The following is a 23,127-nucleotide window of genomic DNA, read 5'->3' as shown; positions in this document are numbered from 1 at the left end:
AAGATTCCGATTCCCCAGGTTGTGGAGCTGAGACCCCGCATGCATGGTCCCCATGTCCTATCTCTGCTGGGACCAGACCTGGAGTAGCAAGGATCCTTAAGTGATGATGGGATATGAGTGGGGAAGTTGATTTGTGCAGGGGCCTTTCTGGCAGAAGGCACAGTTTAGGCCAAACACAGGGCAGTAAACAAGCTAATCTCAGTGAGCAAGGCAGTTAGCTCTGAGTCCAGTTCTGACTGGCTCATAGGGGATTTCTACCAAACGTTTAAAGAACGTGTAAAGAACAATTAATACCAATTTTTCTGAGGCAGTTTCAAAAAATAGAAATGGAAGGGAAACTTCCAACCTCATTCTATAATGCCAGCATTACCTTGGTCCCCAAATCAGAAAAGACCCCAACTAAAATAATTTCAGAACAATATCCCTGATGAACACAGAGGCCAAAACTCTGAGCAAAATACTAGCCAATAGGATCCAACAGTACAGTAAAAGGATTATTCACCCACTACGAATGGGATTTATTTCAGGGCTAGAAAGGTGGTTCAATATCTGCAAATCAACCTGATACATCATATTAAGAAAAGAGGTCCATATATATGATGGAACATTACTCAGCCATCAGAAAGGATGATTACCCAACTTTTGCATCAACATGGATGGGACTGGAGGAGATTATGCTGAGTGAAATAAGTCAAGCAGAGAGAGTCAGTTATCATATGGTATCACTTACTTGTGGAACATAAGGAAAAACATGGAGGACATTAGGAGAAGGAAGGGAAAAATGAAGTGGGGGAAATTGGAGGGGGGGGGAACCCACCATAAGAGACTGTGGACTCCGAGAAACAAACTGAGGGTTTTAGAGGGGAGGAGGGTGAGGAGGTGGGTAAGCCTGGTGATGGGTATTAAGGAGGGCACGCATTGCTTGGCACACTGGTGTGGTGCATAAACAATGAATCTGCATTGCACGGGAACACTGCATCAAAACCAATGACGTGCTGTATGGTGACTAACAGAACATAATAAAAAATAACTAAAAAAAGAAAAGAAAGAACAAGAACAATATAATCCTCGCAGAAAAAATATTTTACAAAGAATAACATCTTTTTTTGGCTAAAACTCTTCACAGTGTGGGGATAGAGGGAGCATACCTCAATATCATAAAGCCATCTACAAAAAGCCCACAGTGAATGTTCTCAATGGGGAAAAATTGAGAGCATTTCCCCTAAAGTCAGGAACAAGACAGGGATATCCACTCTCACCACTGCTATTCACCATAGTACCAGAACTCCTAGCCTCAGCAATCAGACAACAACAACGAACAATAACATAAAAGGCATCCGAATCAGCAAAGAAGTCAAACTCTCACTCTTCACAAGTGTCATGGTATTCCAGGTGGAAAACCCGAAAGACTCCACCCCAGACTGCTAGAACTCATACTGGAATTCATCAATGTGGCAAGATATAAAATCAATGCACAGAAATCAGTTGCATTTCTAAATACTAACAATGTGATAGAAGAAAGAGAAATTAAGGAATCAATCAAATTTCAATTACACCAAAACCCATAAGATACCTATGAATAAACCTAACCAAAGAAGAGAAGGATCTGATTCAAAAAACTATATAACACTTATGAAAGAAATTGAGAAAGACACAAAGAATATGTTCACAGATTGGAAGAAATATAGTTAAAATATTTATGTTACTACCCAGAGAAATCTACACATTCAATGCAATCCCTTTCAAAAACCATCGACATTTTTCACAAAGCTGGATCAAATAATCCTAAAATTTGTATGGAATCAGAAAAGACCCTGATTAGCCAGAGGAATGTTGAAAAAGAAAACCAAACCTGGGGGGTCACAATTCTGGGCTTCAAGTTCTACTACAAAGCCGTAATTATCAAGCCAGTATGGTATTGGTATAAAAACAGACACAGAGATTAGTGGAACAGGATAGAGAACCCAGAAATGGACCCTCAACTCTATGGTCAACTAATCTTTGACAAATCAGGAAAGAATACCTAATGGAAAAAAGACAATCTCTTCAACAAATGGTGTTGGGAAAATTGGACAGCCACACGCAGAAGAATGAAACCGGACCATTTCCTTACACTATACCAAAGTAGACTCAAAATGGATGAAAGACCTAAATGTGAGACAGGAAGCCATCAAAATCCTAGCGGAGAACAAAGCAGCAACCTCTTTGACCTCAACCACAGCAACTTCTTGCTAGACACATCTCCAAAGGCAGGAAAACAAAAGCAAAAATGGATATTGCGACTTCATCAAAACAGAAAGCTATTGAACAGGAAAAGATTTAGGCGACAAAACCAGAAGACAACTGACAGAATGGGAGAAGATATTCCCTATTGTCTTACTAGATGTAGGGCTAGTATCCAAGATCTATAATGAATTTATTGAACTCCACACCCAAAGAACAAATAATCCTATTAATAAATGGGCAGGAGACATGAACAGACATTTCTGCAAAGAAGACATTCAAATGGCAAACAGACACATGAGAAAGTTCCCCATATCACTCAACATCAGGGAAATACAAATCAAAACCACAATGAGATACCAAATCAGACCAATCAGAATGGCTAAAATATACAAGTCAGGAGACAACAGATGTTAGCAAGGATGCAGAGAAAGAGGAACCCTCTTATACTGTTGGTGGGAATGCAAGCTGTTGCGGTCGCTCTGTAAAACAGTATGGGGGTTCCTCAAAAAGTTGAAAATAGAGCTACCCAGCAATTGCACTACTGGGTACATACTCCAAAGATAAAAATACAGTGATCTGAAGGGATACGTGCGCCCAAATGTTTATAGCAGCAATGTCCATAATAGCCAAATTGTGGAAAGAGCCCAGATGTCCATCAGTAGTTGAATAGATGAAGAAGATATGGTATATATATACCATGGAATACAACTCAGCCATCAAAAAAAAAAAAAAAAAAAAGAAAGAAAGAAATCTTACCATTTACAATGATGTGGATGGAACTAGTAGGTATTATGCTGAGTGACGTAAGTCAATCAGAGAAAGACAATTACCATATGATCTCACTCATATGTGGAATTTAAGGAAACAAAACAGAGGGCCATAGGGGAAGAGAGGAAAAAATAAAAGAAGACATAATCAGAAAGGGAGATAAACCATAAAAGACTCTTAATTGTAAGAAACAAATAGAGAGTTGATGGAAGGAATGGAGTTGGGGGTGGGGTAACTGTGTGATGGGCATTAAGGAGGGCATGTGGTGTAATGAGCACTGGGTATTATATAAGACTAATGAATCAGTGAGCTCTACATCTGAAACTAATAATGCATTATATTTTAATGAATTGAGGAGGGCACGTATTGCATGGAGCACCAGGTGTTGTGCAAAAACAATGAATGCTGTTATGCTGAAAAAATAAAAAAAAATTAAATACTGAAAAAAATAAAAAAATATTTTAATGAATTGAATTTAAGTTTAAAAAAATGGTAAACTAAGTTAAGAATAAATTAAAGAATGAAAAATTCAGGTGTTAATTTAGGAAAGAGATTCAGTGCTAAGGACTGACTATTGTTAACTATTTTCCATCTATAATTTTTATTCCTATAACCGTATCCTGAGCTATCAGGAAAATAGAAACATTGAATAAAAAGTATAACCTACCACATTACTCAGAGGTTGTGGCCCACCATCTTGAACAGAATATGCGCTTGAATAATAAATAATAATTAAATGATCTTTGACAAAAAAATCAATGTACTTCCTCTACATCCAAAACATGTTTTCTAAATCAGGAATTTCTTAAATCAAGGCTTCATAATGTTTGACATTGGACAAAACATGCGAATTAGTCTATGCTGGCCTGGATGCCTGATTTCTAGGTCTGGGGACCCTACCCAGGACTTCAAATCACCCTTGAACTTCCTTTTTCAGCGGATAAGTGCTTCTGTGTTCTCCGACCCAATAGGAAAGGGGAATGTTACCTTGAGTGATCATCAGATGGGCACTTGAAACGACTGCGTCTGAGACTCTTACTACATTCTCTCCCTTCTGAAGCTAACTTCAGTTCATTAATCTAGGAAGACTTGCTGAACTTTATGGCCAACTTGACTGACTTTTCTTACCACGGCACATATGCAAAATGAGTCATTTTCATAAGTTTCAAAATGGCTGTTGGGAATAACAGTTAAGTTGGCATTTATTTTAAGTTTCATGCCCTCCTCTCCTCACAACTTCCCCTGGGATCAGCCCCTTCTTCTGTCCAGTTAAGAATCAAGTGCCTGGCATGGTAATTGAGGAGAAATCTAGCAATGAATATTCTTCACTGATTTTTGTCATTTAGAGTAGAGCTCCAAGACATTTGTGTGGGGTAAACACTGCTGTTTTACAGAGATGTTGAATAAAGAGAGATTCCCATAGCTCACCAGACATCGTAGGGTAATAAATGCTCAAGATTGTCTCTTATGCTAAATGCTAAATTCACATTTCCCTCTTCTACATGTACATCAGTTTACAAGAATGAATCCCAAAGATGAAACAAATGTATTTCCCTAAGTGGTAAGAATCAATCATCATTCTATTATATTAAAATTATATTATATTAAAATACCTCTTTAGCCATTTTTGTTTGATATGCAAAGATCAATATTAATTTCTCATAAACACATGCAATTCTGTACCCAATGGCTTTTATTTTCAGTATGAAGAACATGCTTCAGGTAAAAGCTGGTATGTTCATGCATAAATTCATCCCAACAGCTGCATCTAACCTCTCCCATAACCTTGAAATCTGCAGATGGCTCTCTATCCCAGTGTGCTCTCTGGAAGGGCCTTTAATACTGCAACTGAACAGAGTAGAAGAATGCCTGGAAGTGCTCAAAAGTGCCAGGCAAATAGTTTTGTGCTAGCTTTGTAGCTGGAAGACAAGTAGCTGATACACCATTCTTTGGTTACAACAACAAAGTATAACTTGAAGGTCTGTTGATTTCTGTGCTTTCAGGGGACACAGAAAAGGGAGATGACATTTTTAAATAATAAATGAAAATTGTGTGTAAATAATATAATAAGCACATTTTTGAATGAAGGGGAAAAGCCAGCATCAGGAACTTCTCAGTAATAGAGTGATGACTTAGCTTAACGTTTTCAGTCCTTTTCATTCATGGTGGACTTACTCCCACTCTTGCAACAGCCATATGGGGACAGGAAAGGCTTTATTATCCATAGATGAAGAATTTTGGGTTTCAGAAATATATATATATATATATATATATATATATATATTAAAGATTTTATTTATTTATTTGACAGAGATTACAAGTAGGCAGAGAGGCAGGCAGAGAGAGGAAGAGAAGCAGGCTCCCTGCTGAGCAGAGAGCCTGATTCAGGGCTCCATCCCAGGACCCTGGGATCGTGACCTGAGCTGAAGGCAGAGGCTTTAACCCACTGAGCCACCCAGGAGCCCCTTGGGTTTCAGATATATTAAATGATGTCTGTGGTCATAATGTTAGTAAGCCACTGGGCATGAGTCCTTAAGCCCCAGTGTTTTCCTTTAGGTAGGAAAGGAAACTATAACCCGCTCATTATAGCTTTGCTCAGTTATAGCTCATTAACCCCAAGTAGTATTTAAAAAGGTCAGCCTGGCCAGGAGAAAGAGGAAAGCTGCCATCAGCATAGGGTGGGAGGTAGTAGCCCACCTGGACTGAGGATACACATATTGGGAAATATTCAAAGTTCTCAGAAATCAGAAGAGTCAGTAGGTAGAATGGAAATGCAAAGGCAGCCAGTGTGGTTATATGATATGAGGGGCTGGAGAAGACAGTCCACCAACAACCAGAGTAGTGATTGTGTAGGTGACAACAAAGGTTGAAACACCATGGTTGGGTCTCACATTTCATTGGGATGAGGTGAGGATTTTGTGATGGCTGTTGCTCTTGGACCATCCACATATCCAATGCAGAAAATCTGGCTCGTGGGATCACAAGTGGTTCTAATGACTTCACGGTACATCCTAGGAAGAGGCTGAAAGCACAAACCCAGCTCAAGGAAGCACAGTCTTCCAGAAGCTCATTAGAGAAGTTTATCTCTGAACATCATCAAGATCAAGTAATCTGGACCCTCTCTGGGAGGGTAAATCAGCACCCAGACACAATGGCCATGCTCCCTTTCCTAGAAGGGAGTTTTGCCAAGCCTTGGAATCCACCACAATTTCTTCAGGGAAACATGGTTCATGGGAGAAGTTGTCCAAAACTGGGGATGTGGACCTCCTTGGGGGCTGGAGGCTAGTTCTCATTTTAGGTTGCAGGCGCATTTGGGGAGGTGGTGTGTGGAGGTGATCACATCACAAAAGCTGTGAAACTGGGAAGGTAGGTGAAGGAGAAAGAGAAAGCACCCACAGATGAAGTTGGCACTGAGGGAATGGGGTGGTCTGCTCTTACAGATCCAGGAGGCCCACGCTGTGGAAGTCACCTTCCTTGACCTTTTTCACTGGAAGGTGTTGTTCCCATTTTCATGACCTGCTGCTTACAGCTCTGCCTGTTTCTTACCCAGTCCACCATGGACCATCTTCTCTTTTGACTGGGACTGCCTGTAATGGACCCAGAACATCCACTTAGCACCTACTCAGCACATGCTCAGCAAATAGTTCTGGTCTATTGTTTTCTGTTCCTTGAGAAGAAGGAATGTTTTCAATTCCTCTTCTCTGCCCCTAGTAGGCAGAATCATCCCAAATAGAATCTTCTGGCAATCATTTTTATCTATAATTTGCAGAACTGATTTTGAAACAGAGTTTAATCACAAGAGAAATATGGGGGCACCTGGGTCACTCAGTGGGTTAAAGCCTCTGCCCTTGACTCAGGTCATGATTTCAGGATCCTGGGATCAAGCCCCTTCTCAGGCTCTCTGCTCATCAGTGAGCCTGCTTCCCTCTCTCTCTCTGCCTGCTTCTCTGCCTACTTGTGATCTGTCAAATAAATAAATAAAATCTTCAAAAAAACCCCATATAATTCATATGTTTTGAATTTGCATATAATTGACCATCTTCCTTTATTTGTTAATCTCCTAGCTAACATCATTGACTAGCCTACTGATGGAGACACAGGTGATAAGCACATCCATGCGGATGTGGCAACAGATCTTGATTATCCAGAAGATCTCTTAAAAGACATCCTTATTAACTAGATGTTTTCTCTTCCATCTTAGGACCAAGAAGAAAGTGATAAAACAAGATGACACGTCACATTTTGGTTAAATATGGGTTTTCTGTCATTTCTGTTTTAGCTGTGGACTTCACAGTGTGGTAGACACACACAAAAAGGATATATTAAAGTTGGCAATGGAAATATTTATATCGTTGTACTGGAACATTTATACTTTGCTAATATTTCATATATATGGATTGAAAATGTGACAGCGTTTCTTAATCTCACCAAATACTCCTGGGCTCCTCTGTAATTCCCAGCCTCCCTTGCAGTCACACTGGAGTCATGTGACTAGCATCATCCTGGTGGGACTGGCCACAGAGGCCTGATCACAGTCTTCTCTTGACTACTACAGTGACCCTAGAGGAAGAGGAGTAGCATAGAGAAGGTCTGCCTGACCCACAGTAGTCTCCCTGGAAAGTGAGAAGCAAACTTTCCTTATGGGAAGCCACTGAGACCTGGGACATAGCGTACCTCCCTGACTATTTCATCCTGACTCATGAGTGAAAGCCAGATTCTCACGTGTCACAAGCACTATGCAAGATATCCTGAGGGAGCAAGTGTGTTGTACTGAAACACTGAAGGCCTCCATTCCTTCATTACATTTATTTATTTTTTATTTATTTATTTATTTAAAGCGGGCTCTATGCCCAGCGAGGAGCACAAGGAAGGGCTTGAACTCATGACCTTGAGATCAAGACCTGAGCTGACACCAAGAGTAGGATGCTTAGCTGAATGAGCCACCCAGGCACCCCCCCCTTTCAATACTTCAATCCCATATATCACATCATCCTGCATTTATATATATAGTTGACAACAGGGATTATATTATCTCACTTAAACTAAACTCTCCATGACAAAATGAGTGACTGTCTTCAAAACCAATCTTACAGAAAAAAAAAAAAATATATATATATATATATATATACACACATACATATATGTATATATATATTATATATATGTATATATATAGGTGTGTGTGTATGTGTATGTGTGTGTATATATATATATGTGTGTGTGTATATATATATATATATATATATATAAAACACAATCACAAGAGAACCACAACACGACAAGAGCTAACGCATCTATTCCTTGTGTAACCTCTTTGTCACCGCATTACAAGATAAAAACAATGATAGCCGGGGCGCCTGGGTGGCTCGGTGGATTGAGCCGCTGCCTTCGGCTCGGGTCATGATCTCAGGGTCCTGGGATCGAGCCCCGCATCGGGCTCTCTGCTCCGTGGGGAGCCTGCTTCCTCCTCTCTCTCTGCCTGCCTCTCTGCCTGCTTGTGATCTCTCTCTCTGTCAAATAAATAAATAAAATCTAAAAAAAAAAAAAACAATAATAGCCTAATCCAAATTGAGCTGAAAACCATAGGGGAAAAAAAAATCAGTGTTATCAAGAAGGCTACTTGAATGTATTCTTGCATTTAATAAATATTCATTGAGTGCCTCTCTAAGCCGCACACAATGTAGGCTCTGGGGATAAAACAGGAATGAAGCAGGTGCACCCTCACATGCAGACAACAGGTATGTATGTAAAGCATTAAGAGACATAGTCTAGGGATAATAGAGCAGGGGAGATGGGAGAGTCTGGGAAATGGTTATGTGTGTAGGTATGGTGCTGGGGGAGGCCTCTTCGCCAAGGAGACAGGTGAGCAGACCCTAAAGGAAGTGAGGAAATTATCTCATGAAGGGAAACAGCAGTTACAAAGTCTGGGGGTAGAGCTTGCTTCACTCAATCTGGGAGAACTGTCAGTTGGGGAGAAGTAAGTGAGAAGCAAGTGAGAAGGGAAAGGGTAGGGGTTGATGAGGTCCAAACTTCAGGGCAGATGAGGATGAAGGCCATACGGGCTCTGTAAGGTCTTGTGCTTTTTACTGTGAACAGGATGAGAGGCAGTAGGCTGTCTGCACAGGGATGTGACAGGGTGTATTTTTAAATGATCCTCTGGCCGAATGGGGCATCCGGGTGGCTCAGTTGGTTAAGCGGCTGACTCCTTATTTCTGCTCAGGTCATGATCATGGTCCTGGGATGGAGCCCCACATTACCAACCTATTACCAACCCCTTCTCAAATGATCCTATCGCTAAAAATTGACAAAAGGGAGTGGGGATAGAACCAGGGAGACCAGACAGGAGTCACTGGATTTGCCACGTGGATATAAATCCACTTTTCTTTAATAGTGCTACTCATCGAAATGTGTAATTGAGCCTTGAGCTGGTAAATATTAATGTCACCACGATTAGCAAAACACTTAAATACTAACTATCTAAGACAGTTAAAAATCAGAATTAAAGGCTGCTGCCTAATTTGTTTCGTCATTGTGTTTAAAGTTACGGGATACCCAATACCTCAAAAATCCCACTAAGATTAATGATAATTGTTTAGAAGTTCCTCTGAAGTCTCTCACTCAGTAGCAAAACCCTCACTAAGGAAATACTAAATACATAGGAAATAATATGTATCAACAAATTAAACCACTTTCCTTTGCCAGCAGACCTGGGAGAGACTTAGGAAACATCACTGAATTGAAAAGATAAAAGTGTTGGAATAAATTATGTGGTGGGGAATATCAGTTATATAGTTGGGTGAGAGCATGGATGTTTCCAATGCCTCAGCTTATGTATCTGCTAGATTCTGTTCCAGTAAGGAGATGTAGAATAAATGACATTTATTTTAATGAATCACCAACGGAAAGATTTATTGGAGAAGATATTTTCATAAGAGCAATTTTTAAAATAAAAACGTCTGATGGAGAAACAGTATAGTGGAGCTCCTGGTGGAGAGGCTGACTTGACCAGAATTATAATAACAATTTGTGGGTAGGATTATGGAGGTGGCCTTAAAATCCACCGATGAAATTCAGGCACTGCAGTCTTCAAAAGAAGTTAGGGCTGCAAGGGCTGGCTGCATTTATAAAGGCAGAAACCGTGCATTTGTCACTGGATTGCTGCATAACAAGTTACCACAAATTTATTGGCTTAAAACAGCACACAGGCATTATCTCATAGTTTCTGGAGTTAAGCATCCAGGCACAGCTTAGCTGGGTCTGATGCCTCTGTGTCTCTCTCAAGGCTGCAGTCAAGGGGAAGGTGGGGTCAGCTCTCCCCTGAGGCCCAGCCCGGGAAGGGTCTGTGGTTGGCAGGGTCTGTGTTCAGCTCTGCACCAGCGTTGAGAATGAAGGTCTCAGCTTCTTGCTGGCTGCCAGCTGGAGGCGGCCCCCAGGTCCTGGTAGCAAGGTCATCTCCACACACCTGCTCAACCCCAGACTAGCAAGGGAGAGTCATCAGAGACAGGCCCTAGCTGGACGGAAGTTACAGTCATATCATCATGGACTGGACAGGCCATTGCCTTTGTCATATTCTATTGGTTAGAAGCAAGTCACAGGTCCTGTACTCCACTCCAGGGGAGGGAATGCACAGGGGAGTATGCACCAGGAGGCCAGAATCTCATAGGGTCTACTTTCAAGTCCATCTGTCACAACCTGTCAAATGTAGTAGAATCTGTAGATGTTGTAATGAGTCTAGAATGACCAGGAATATCGTTCTTTCTGATAGATTTCTAATGGCTAATTTATGACAAAATATTTCAGAAGGTGGTCAAAATTAAAAACCTATCAACTGTATTTTCTTTATGAAATTGATGAAGAAAACAAAGGCAAGACAAATGTAGCTTAAATTCAAATGTTACTGCTTGCATCCCACTGATAGATCTCTGAGACATGCAGAACGTGACCTTCCTCGAGGAACTCATGCCTGACTTAATGTTGATGTTTTGCTGGAGACCAAAAGGAACCTTATCTTAACAGCAGATAGCCCCTCAAGGTCCTGAAAGTCTTGCTTCAAATTTCTTGAAAACTTACTTTATTCTTCTCTTCCGCTCCCTCCACAAGCTTAAAAGTATGTTACCAGTCACTCCTCACAATCCCTGTGCTGTTCTCTCTACCCATAGGTCCTGTCCCTGTGCTATAATAAAGAAAGAAAGAAAGAAAGAAAGAAAGAAAGAAAGAAAGAAAGAAAGAAAACCTTTTTGCACAGTAGAATGTCTTAAGAATTCTTTTTGACTGCTGGGCTCGAGGGTCCCGCATCATATGTTGATGACCCTGGTGGGGATTCTGCATCTTCCTTCATCTGACTTCAAGCTTCAGTGCCAACTTGGTGAGTTACTCTCTTCCCCTACTTTCACTTCAGGGACTTTTCAAGAAATACAGTCTTAACTGAAAGTCAATTTTAGCTGCAAGTTAGTAACCTGGTGGGAATGGTAAGAAGATCCAGAATCCTAAAACAAACAAACAAACAAACAAACAAACAAACAAAACAAAACACGAAACCAGAAATTTGATGTCCTCTCTTTATTCTTATTCTTATACAAAGTTGTCTGTCTTGGGCACAGGACAGCCACCTAAGTGATTAGCAATGCTGCCAATCTTAAGACTCCCCTGGGAGTTTTCTTCTGGTTGGTCTAATGTGATTCCCTTCCCATCCCTGGTCTAGCTGCTTCTGGCTGAAGGACCTCTACTTGGAACCAGCCAAAATCGGTACCTGATTGAATTAAAACCCAACCAGGATGTTTCCAGGGGAGGCTAGCTATAAGGACATTATGTGTTGGAATGTACCTTAGATCATCGTGGATTTCTATCTTTACTATTTTTTTTTTTAATCAGTGTCCCCTGATTAAGAATTTCCCTTTGTAAAACTTTTCTGGTGTTTTCCATGGGTTAGAAAGGTCAGGTTCTTCACAGCACAGCATGGTATTTTGGCCCATTCCCTGGACCCCATTTGTAGCATAGGAGGAGATGGGGAGTGGGAGAATGGGAGCATCCTTCCTGTGGGCTGTATGGTGAGATGGTGATTAGCAATTCCATTCAAGGGACACTTCCAGTCACTTTGGCATCTGGAACCTGACATATCCTGCATAGGATGCCACCTGGGAGTCAGGAGGATTTTTGGTAATGGACCTTCTCTAGGCTTCTCCAGTTCATAAGGACTCTCCCCTGGCATCCCTTTTAACCTGCTGGAACCAATTCAGATTGCAAAATTAAAAAAAAAAAACAAACAAAACTGATCTTCTGTAATGTTGTATGGCCTCAGTACTCCTTAGGAGATGAGGAAAATGACCCATTAATGTGTCGTTAAGCTTCAGTTTGACCTATCCGATCTCTTCTGCAGGACAACAGGGCAAATTGACCGAGGTACCCTGTGTCCAGCCATGAATGGCCCTAAATCAGGACCCCAATCTAAGGGTCTTTTCCAGAATGTGTCTGGCCACTAACCGGACTGATAAACTCCCTCCTGATATATTGGATGATTGTTTAAACAGGCCTCCTCCAAACACACCCAGGTCGCTGGAGGAAACAGGAGCCATCCCTGACAAAGGGGACGCTGGCACTCTCTTTCACTGCTCCTCCGAACAGACCCAGGTTACTCTCCTGTAGGTAAGGGCTTCTCCCTCATTCATTTCCTGAGTTAATAGCTACGATCGTTGGAGCCAACTGTCTGGTTCTTCTACCTCAGGACAGGGACTTAAAGGAATATTCCCAGACAGCTGTCAAACTCCTTTCAAGGAAGCTTCCCCACCAGTGCCCCTGGTAAAAACCGCCCATGGGAAACAAAATGATTGAATTAAGTGTACATGGATCCACATGGAACATATTCAGTATTTAAACTAACAAGTTTAATTAAGAGAGACATGCCCTTAGAGCTTTCAGTATTAAATATAAAATTGTATTCTACCAAGGTTTGCTGATGGTCAAAGAAGCTCATGATCTCTGTGCAATTTGTCAGCAAAAGAGGACTTAAAAGTCCTAGCCTCAGCAATCAGACAACAGAAAGAAATTAAAGGCATCCAAATTGGTAAAGAAGAAGTCAAACTATCACTCTTCGCAGATGATATGATACTATATGTGGAAAACCCAAAAGACTCCACTCCAAAACTGCTAGAACTTGTACAGGAATTCAGTAAAGTGTCAGGATATAAAATCAGTACACAGAAATCAGTTGCATTTCTGTACACCAACAACAAGACTGAAGAAAAAGAAATTAAGGAGTCAATCCCATTTACAATTGTACCCAAAACTATAAGATACCTAGGAATAAACCTAACCAAAGAGACTAAGAATCTATACACAGAAAATTATAAAGTACTCATGAAAGAAATTGAGGAAGACACAAAAAAATGGAAAAATGTTCCATGCTCCTGGATTGGAAGAATAAATATTGTGAAAATGTCTATGCTACCTAAAGCACTCTACACATTTAATGCAATCCCTATCAAAATACCATCCATTTTTTTCAAAGAAATGGAACAAATAATCCTAAAATTTATATGGAACCAGAAAAGACCTCGAATAGCCAAAGGAATATTGAAGAACAAAGCCAAAGTTGGTGGCATCACAATTCCGGACTTCAAGCTCTATTACAAAGCTGTCATCATTAAAACTTGGATTTAGGACGAAACTATGAGTTCAGACTAAAATTTAGTTGAGAAGTACACTAGCGAGTTGTTATAGTTGTGTGGGATGTTGTCTAGTTGAAATTTTCTTCTCTTTTTCTTTCAAGCAATTCCACGTTATTCCCGTCAATACGGAGTTCCTTCTGCACATCTGTAAGGCCAGTCCTGGCCCACAGAAATGGTCGAGTTTGGAGTCTCTGTCCATGTCCACAAGAGTGGATGTCTTCAGTCCTAGTGACAGGGATTTCCATGCAAACACGATCCGACATTACACAGCTGTAGAGGGTCTGATGGGGAAAGTCCGTAACGAGGAAAATAGGCCCGGAAGTCTGTCTGGATGTGCAGCGGCAGGGTGAGCGGGCTACACAGCTGAGCGTCCCTGGGGCCCCAGTGGAGATGTAGGTGCTTGTCGAGAGAGAGAGACAGCAGACATCCTTCCCAGACTGCCGGGTAGAGGCTGAGCCGGGCTGTGGCTGTTGAGCGCCCAGTGGCCCTGAGCCTGGTCCCATGTGCAGGCGACCCTGGGTCCCAGAACCCTCACAGGGGGACCTCCCCACTCCCCGGGGCCCGGTGACCCCAGGGACCCCCTGGCACTTCCCCAGGTCTGCAGGCTGGGGACGGAGTTGCAGGAGCAAGAGGGTCACTCGGGACAGGCAGGCCGTGGGACTCCAGGCCAGCGAGCATCTGCCTCAGGCGGTCATGTTCTCTTCTCAGCTCCCAGAACTTTCTCTCGCTGGACACAGTGGCCTCCCAGCCTCTCGCAGCTCTGTTGTGCTGGAAGAGGACCAGCTCGCGGCAGAGGGAGCTGTGTCTCTGCAGCTCTCGGTGCACGTCTCGGGCCATCTCCTTGTGGAGGTGGCACAACTGGCACGTGAGATCAAGGTCTCCATGTAGGCCGGCCAGTGTCTTCTTCAGGGCCTTGCGCTGAGCTGCCCCTTGAAAGATGGTTCTGTGCTGTTGCAGGGCGAGTTTGTCCTGCTCGTCCAGTGGCTTCTGCAGGCTCCGGCTCAGCTGCTGAATGTCCTGGTCCAGCTGTGCATTTTCCCGCTGCAGAGCTGCCTCCCAGGTGTGCAGGTGGCCAATGTGTCGGGCCAGCTCGGCGATCTCTTGCCTTTCTGCTTCCAGGCGTGTGGCTCTGTCTTGTGCTTCGGGCAAGAGAAGCCCTTGGAAGGGACACAGGGAAGCCAGCGTCCTCGGTGAGAGCCTGTGGCTCAAGGGCTGCCTGGCGGGCGAAGTGGTCGCCATTCCTGGCTCTGCTCTTTGGTGGGACTCCGCAGGTCCCAGAACTGGCGTCACCTGCTGGGAGGTCGAGCCGGGGGATGGCCTGCAGCCTGGGTCCTGCCCTGGATGGCAATGGGAGGGCTCGAGGTTTCGGGACAGGCTCCATGCATGCCCTTGACGGCTCCGGCCTTTCTTCCCCCTCCTCTTCCCGCCCTCTCTGCCTCCCTCTGGCACCCTGTTGGCTGAGCAGTCCCGGTGGCTCTGGAACAGGAGTGTGGTCACTGCCATCCCTCGCTCCTGTCCTCCTGGGTTGTTCTCCATCCTCACCTGATGTTCCTCTGACATTGTTTACTCCAGGGCCCTGGGGACGTTGATGGGGCTGGCTCCTCTGGTCTTTCTTCAGGACGTCGGCAGGGCCCCAAGGACCAGGCTGCTCAGCGTTTGGTTGATGGCTGCCAAGCACAAGGTCTGTAAGGAGGGAGGACTGGCCAGCACCCCTGGGGGCCCGTGGATATCCTGGGCTTGTGTGATCGGGCCCGTATCCTGGAGGCCGGCTCCTCAGACTTGGGGATGGGCAGAGCTACTTTGTCCCAGCGCCTTCGCCCTTCTTGGAGGGAGTCATCTCCTCAGCAGGAAAAGGAGCACCACAGTCCCTAGAAGCACCACCCAGGGCCACCCAGGGCTATGTGTCCAGCTCCTGGACATCAGCAGCAGCGCATCCCGCACGTGCTCCGAGACCACCTGGCAAGTGGCTCCGCTGTCCGGAGGAGGGCCCTCCATGGCTGCATCGGGCTCCACAGCTACGTATCCGAGTACCAGAGTCCTGCACCCCAAGTGAGAGTTCCGAGCCCTGTGGAGAGTTCCGTGTCTGAGGTCAGAATGTGCGTGGCAACCAGGACAGAGCAGTTGGCATGGGGGAGGGGAGGCCTGCCAGGTTCTAGGAAGGAGTTCCTCCTGACTTTGCCATCCAGTACCAGGTTGTGTCAATCACAGAAGCCCAGGGCACGTGGGAAGGGTCCATGCCCACCTGGAGCTCAGCCCCTCCAGGCCCACTTGGCCCCCAGCCAAACTAGGGGCCCGAGGCAGGGCTGGGTCCCTTTGCTCTGTGCCCACCAGACAAGTCAGGGCAGACAGAGCGTGAAGGCCTCCTCCCCAGCCGAGGCCCGTTCTCCTGATCTCCCACTTCCTTGTACTCTTCCAGCGACTCTGGTCCTGTCTGCAAAGGTCCCAGGTTCTCCCTCATCGGATGCTCCCTCCCTTGTCTGCGTGGTCTCAGTGGGCAGGCAGGTGACTGTGGGTCTGAGGGCAAAGGTGTCCTCAAGGGTATGAACTCAGAAACCACGATGGCAAGGTGGACCCCTGGGGGGAAAGCAGCAGGAACTGGCGGGGTCTGAGACATTCAGGAATTCTGTGGAGCCAACCTGTCCCTGTCCAGTCCAGGGGTGGCTGGCAGGTTCTGATTCTGCGCCAGGGTCACCCGGTGAACCCGGCCATTTGCCCCGTGGGGCCCCCATCTATAAGCTGTGACTGCTGACTTTTCCAGCAGGATCGTTCCCAGTCCTCACAGTCATCTCCATTTGTCTGCCTCCTGTTAGGTACTGTTGTTTTTAGGCCTTGCTTGCCACCTTTTATCTCGTTAAACTGCAGGCAGCTGTGGTAGTGTCTCTGTGATAGCTGTTCACTCAGAGCCGTTTTCCATCTCCTGGGATCTGCTACTCCAGTTCTCTGTAACACCAATATTGGAGAGGAAAGAAGGCAATGGTCATAGCAGTTGACTGGGATGGTCCTTTAGGTGTCAGCACAGAAGTAGGTCAGTGGACATAGTTGAGGGGGGTGGTGATACCTCTCACTGAAGTCCCTTACAGGTCAGTTGGAGACAAATCTTTAACCAGAAGTCGTTCGTCTTTTAAAAGGTATGAAAATGGGTTAAAAAATGACAGTAGTCTTCTGGGCGCCTGGGTGGCTCAGTGGGTTAAGCCGCTGCCTTCGGCTCAGGTCATGATCCCAGGATCCTGGGATCGAGCCCGGCATGCGGCTCTCTGTCCAGCAGGGAGCCTGCTTCCATTCCTCTCTCTCTGCCTGCCTCTCTGCCTACTTGTGATCTGTGTCTGTCAAATAAATAAATAAATAAATAAATATTTAAAAAAAATAAAAATAAAAAATAAAAAGAAAAAGAAAGGAAACAATAGGACAGAACAACAGGAAAGGAGACAAGACAGGAAAGGCACAGACCACAACACAGAGGGGAGAAAAGAGGAGAGAAAAGATTCCTCCTGGCTTCTTTAAATTCCACTTCACAGAAGGCTATTGGGGAAGGAGTACCCAGTACTTAGAACATTCTCTGAGTCCTCTCTCTATATATTTTCCAGCACCTGGTTAAGTAAGTCTAGAAAATCCCCTGGACTTCCTCATGGATCAAAGGTTTAACATTATTTCACATTTCCTGGGCTACTATTTAGAAGACTACTGTCATTTATTTAAAGATTTTATTTATTTATTTGACAGAGAGAGATCACAAGTAGATAAAGAGGCAGGTAGAGAGAGGGAGAGAGGAGGAAGCAGGCTCCCTGCTGAGCAGAGAGCCTGATGCGGGACTCGATCCCAGGACCCTGAGATCATGACCTCAGCCGAAGGCAGCGGCTTAACCCACTGAGCCACCCAGGCGCCCAGAAGACTACTGTCATTTTTTAACCCATTTTCATACCTTTTAAAAGACGAACCACTTCTGGTTAAAGATTTGGCTCCAACTGACCTGTAAGGGACTTCAGTGAGAGGTATCACCACCCCCCTCAACTATGTCCACTGACCCACTTCTGTGCTGACACCTAAAGGACCACCTGAGCCGAAGGCAGAGGCTTTATCCACTGAGCCACCCAGGTGCCCCTGTTTTTTTTTTTTTTTAATGTATTTATTAAAGTTTTATTTTTTAAGTATAGAAGTGTATAATCTCTCACCTTTTCACAGTTTACACATGTTCCTGTGTGGGTTTGATCACCCTGATCATACAGTGTCCGCTGCAGTCTATGCCTATTGTCCCTTGCATGTGAACTGTTCTCTGGGAAACCAGGCAGAAGCATCCCTTCCCTCACCTCAAACCTCTGCTCACAGCACTCGGCATACAGGCTCTATGTCCTCTTGGGTCTCCTGTGCTCAGGTACTCACAGCACCCCTCATCTCCTTGTAGAGTGCTGCCTTTCTTTCTTTCTTTCTTTCTTTTTTTCTTTCTTTCTTTCTTCTTCTTTTTTTAGTTTATTTTGATTCAAGTTACTTAACATATTTTTATTATTATAAAATATGGTTTCAGGAATCGAATTTAGTGATTCATTGCTTGCTTATAACACCCAGTGCTCATCACATCATGTGCCCTCCTTCATGCCCATCCCCAGTTACCCCCTCCCCCACCCACCTCCCCTCCAGCCCCTCTCAGCTTGTTTCCTAGAGTTAAATTCTCTTAGGGTTTGCCTTCATCTCTTTTTTTTTTTTTGCCTTATTTTATTTTTCCTTCCCTTCCTCTATGTTTATCTGTTTTGTTTCTTAAAATCCACCTAGGACTAAAATCATATGGTATTTGTCTTTGTCGGACTTATTTCATGTAGAATTATACCTTATGGTTCCATCCATGTTATTGCAAATGGCAAGGTTTTTGATGGCTGAGTAACATTCCAGTATATATTATATTCCAGTATATATTATATAATATTGCAGTATATATACACAGACACACACACATATGTATATATATATATATACGCATACATATATATATGTGTGCATGTATATATATATGTGTGCGTGTGTATATATATACGTGTGTGTGTCTGTGTGTGTGTATATATATAGATATAGATATATAGATATAGATATATAGATATATAGATGACGTCTTCTTTATCCACTCATCAGTCCATGAACATCTGGGCTCTTTCTGCAGTTTGCCTCTTGTGAACATTGTTGCTATAAACATTGGGGTGCAACGCCCATTTTGACCACAAATCAGGCCTCCACCAATACAGAGAGACTGAGAGCATACCATTCATAGCTTCAGACCACAATGCGATGAAACTTGAAGTGATTCACAAGAAAAGATTTGGAAAGACCACACACACATGTAGGTTAAAGAGCATCCTACTAAGGAAGGAATGGGTCAGTCAGGAAATTCAAGAAAGATTCAAAAAATACATGGAAAAAATGAAAATGGAAACATGACAGCCCAACACCTTTGGGACACAGCAAAGACAGTCCAAAGAGGGGAGTATAGAGCAATATTGGCCTTCCTCAAGAAGCAGGCATAGGGCTCCTCCCTTCCACTTACTTCTCAGAGTCTCCCCTACCCCAGGAAACTCCCCATTCCTCTTTCAGCTTCTCCTTTCCATATCCCACAACTCCCAGTGATAGATATGCCCCCCTCTACTGCACACTGACTCCCGCAGCCTGGGATTATTAAACACAGCGCATGTTCCATGTGTTGCTTCTACACAGGATCCTGAAAAATGAAAGATTTCTGTGGCCCTGTTTGTGGAGGTTACAATATGGCCATGGTGGCATGTCGGGGTGCTCATTCCCAGGCCTCTGTTCCTCACAGAGGACTAGGGCTTGCTGAGTTATTCAGAATCACTTCATTTCTGTTCAACCTCATTCTAGCTGTGTTGACTCTACACGAAAGAAACATTAATTACTTGCATATTAGATTAACTAAAAAAAAAAAAAATTCCAGGCTGTATATTTTGAGTCTTGATCAATGAGGACTATTTGCCCAGAGGAACCAAATTAATAGTTTTCACATTCAAGTTGTGTAGAAGAAATTCCGGCTGCCTTTCTTGTTGTACCTTCGCAAAGGCCAGAATTTGTCAAAACAATAGTGACAGTAATAACTCTGGTGCTTTGCAATCAAAAATCTGTTCCAGACTTGGTCTCGGGGAAACTTTGCACCATGAGATATGGAAGGTCCAGCTTTGTGTATAGATGAGGAAACAGCCCTTCTCCATTGTTTCTTGCACAGGTCCTATATATGCATAATCTGGGCACAAGTATGAACAATTTGCTCATACCCTTGCTTTAAGGCTCTCCAAAGGACAAAGCAGAGTCCTCAGAGTTTAATCTTTCTGTGAAAGAAAACCAACCGTCTTGCCCAGTTAACTCCTCTCTTGCCTTGGTCACTTTCTGTTTTCCTTTTATTTCTATTTAAAGGCAAAATTAAAACAACAAGATAGCATGGTATGTAAAGAGTATCTCAGGCTCCAGAAAAAACCCTCTTTGAATCCACTTCTGTCATCTACAAACAGGATGTCAGGCTCTTCCCTTTGTTTCTTGAGCCTCAGTTTACTCACCTGTAATGTCAACCTCAAAGTCGAGTTGGGGGTTGAAGAAATGATGTACATCATGGAGCAGGCTTGAAGCTTCTCACAGAACAGAGGTCCGCAGAGCTAGCAGGTTTTCTCTCCTCTCTTGGGAGTCTCTGATCTGGAAACAGGGTTGGCACCAGTTCTGGTGAGATTATCGTGAGAGTGTACAAGCACTCTGCTCGGCTGTGCTGGGTGGGGTAGGTGTACAGCAGTACAAATGAGTGCCTTGGGAGAGATGGGGTGGGCTGTTCTCTAAGCTGTCAAGCCTGACCATGCTCTGCCTCCCAGAAACTGCCCCCTCATTTTGGGCTTGGATTCATGCCTTCCAAATGGAAGGAAATCATCTCTCTCATCATACCACTGTAAAGAATTGTTGAAAACAGTAGTTCTTAAAAAAATTTAAGACAAAAAAAAAGTTAAGTAGTGACTACCAAAACATTAGTCATAAATATCAGTAAGGAAGTCCGTTTTTAGTTAGCAAGCCCCCTAACTAGGAGGGATTAAACAGCTCCTACAAAAGTGTGCATTCTATAATTTTGTCACAAGCTGAAAGCCAGCATGTCTGCATCGAGTCCCACACCAACATCTGAAATACCTTTTCCCTTAATCTCCATCATGCAAGAATAAACACTCTTAATGAGTGTCTTAACAGGAGGTAAAACGGAATGTGTTTTCCAGCCAATTTTAGCCATCTTTTCCAAAATAGGAGGCTGTCTGTGGTGCTACCTTCCTTGTAATGCTTCAGTCAAATATGGCCACTGCCACTACTTCTGGCAAATTCCCTCAGTGCAGAGAATCAGGATATGGCAGCTGGCATGACGAACAGGCACCAGAATTTCGGTGGTTCCAACTAACTCACTTTTCTTCACTCTTTGAGTGAGCTCCCATTTTACACCTTGCCACAGAGAGACATATGCTTGAACTCTGCAATCCATCCCACAGAAAGGAAAGATTAAAAGAGATCCAACCCTGTCATTTTGAAACACTAGAGCAAATATTTCCAAGACTGCCTCACAAAGTTCCTTGGAATTAACATCAATTACTTACTATATGATGAAAAAGCCATGCATGCATGAATGTTCTTTTAGCTAGAGGAGTGTTTGCTGGGAATCATGGAAACAGAACTTGAGAGCCAGATCATAAGTGGGAGCATAACAGCAGTTCCCAGCAGTACCCAGAAGATGGGTAGTGGTTCTCCCTAGGAGGCAGTGTTGCTGAATCCTGAAGAACTCTCCTCATGTTTTACCGGGAGCTTGCAACACCAGGCAGAAAAGAAACCTACAAATATAATTAAGGAAATACAAAACTGCATGGGAAATTTGGCAGGGAATTATATATTCTTCTGATTAGGTAAGTAATGTACATGTTCTTAGTGGAAAATATGCAAAATAAAAATATGGCATATAGAAGAGCATAAAAATCACCCTAATTACCAAATTCTACCATGAAAGATAATCATTTTCTGAGATACATACTTTTTTTCCCCTTTTTCTACAACATTGTGTACCTGCACTATATATATTTGTCTTGTGCCTTTTCACTTAATTATATTTTTATGTGTTGGTATCTGAGAGGCTGAATCCCTAGAATGCCCATTGCAAATGTAATATCTCTTTAAAATCTAGAGTTTCAGAGTTTTTTCTAAAACACTTACTTGAACTTTATAGTTTACTCTAAAACTTATCTGTATTTGTTTTAATATAAAGTATGCAATACATAAATATGAGATGTAAAATTTATTATAGGAAAATAAAAACACAATATACATTATATAAAATATTTTGTAAAATATATAATATATAAAAATATAAAAATAAAATATTGTTCGCTCTATGTAAATGAAAGCTGCTGTTTCCCTGTACTCTTTGACACTTCAGTTATGCCATTTTAATACTAAAATAAAAAGTTAATAAAAAACACTTATACTTACCACACACCTAAGATTTTTTTTTTTTTTTGCTTAATTTTAGATAGCATCTTTAAAATATGCATTGGTCCCTGGAAAAAACCCATTGGTAATTTTTATACATAACTCTGCCCACCCTGCCGACATATACACCTGGGAGACCTAATATCGACTTAGGGACTCCTTGCCTATAACTTCAAGGCTTGGCAGAAGTGGATTTCCTCAAGAAAAATTAATCTCTAACCGAACTCTTAAGTTGGTCTGAGGTGTCCATTCACTACACATAAATGTATCAATTTACAGGAAAAAAAAAAAAAACAAACCTGAAACCAATGGGTCACAACTTTTTACTTAAAGATTTTCTCCACTAAATGTTATGCATTTTGGGCTTCTTTGGTTACCTGATGGCCTACGAAGAAATGAATCACCGTATGGCAAATGATAAGCCATGAACGTGTCACTCGCTTGACATGTCCTCATATCAAGCTTGCTTGCTGTCCTCAGGTTCTTCAGGCTGTTACACTATATTGCACATGATAAAGTCACATTCTCAACAGACACAGCCATGGTGCTTCAAAGATGGAATTAAACGTGTCAGTGTTTCATGACTCATTTCACAGAAGGTCATAACTCCCCATTGTATCACCTGATCTAGAATGATAGTCAGCATTGGAGGGAGCACCCATATATTTGGGGGATAGAAAAAGGTATGGAGAAACAACTCCCTATCCAGTGACTTACAAATGAGCCCATCCCAGCTGAGGAGCTATTGGAGGAGATATCCCCATCATCCAACTCACCCAAGCCTGACATTCCACTGTTAGATCTTCATACCTTTGCCTTTAGACTGCTGAGGTTTTCACTTAACAAAACTTCAGATGTGGGGCGCCTGGGTGGCTCAGTGTGTTAAAGCCTCTGCCTTTGGCTCAGGTCATGATCCCAGGGTCCTGGGATCGAGCCCCGCATTGGGATCTCTGCTCAGCAGGGAGCCTGCTTCCTCCTCTCT

The sequence above is a fragment of the Meles meles genome, chromosome 15 (assembly GCF_922984935.1).
Source record: "Meles meles chromosome 15, mMelMel3.1 paternal haplotype, whole genome shotgun sequence".
NCBI lineage: Eukaryota > Metazoa > Chordata > Mammalia > Carnivora > Mustelidae > Meles > Meles meles.
Note: the sequence above shows the minus strand (reverse complement) of the source record.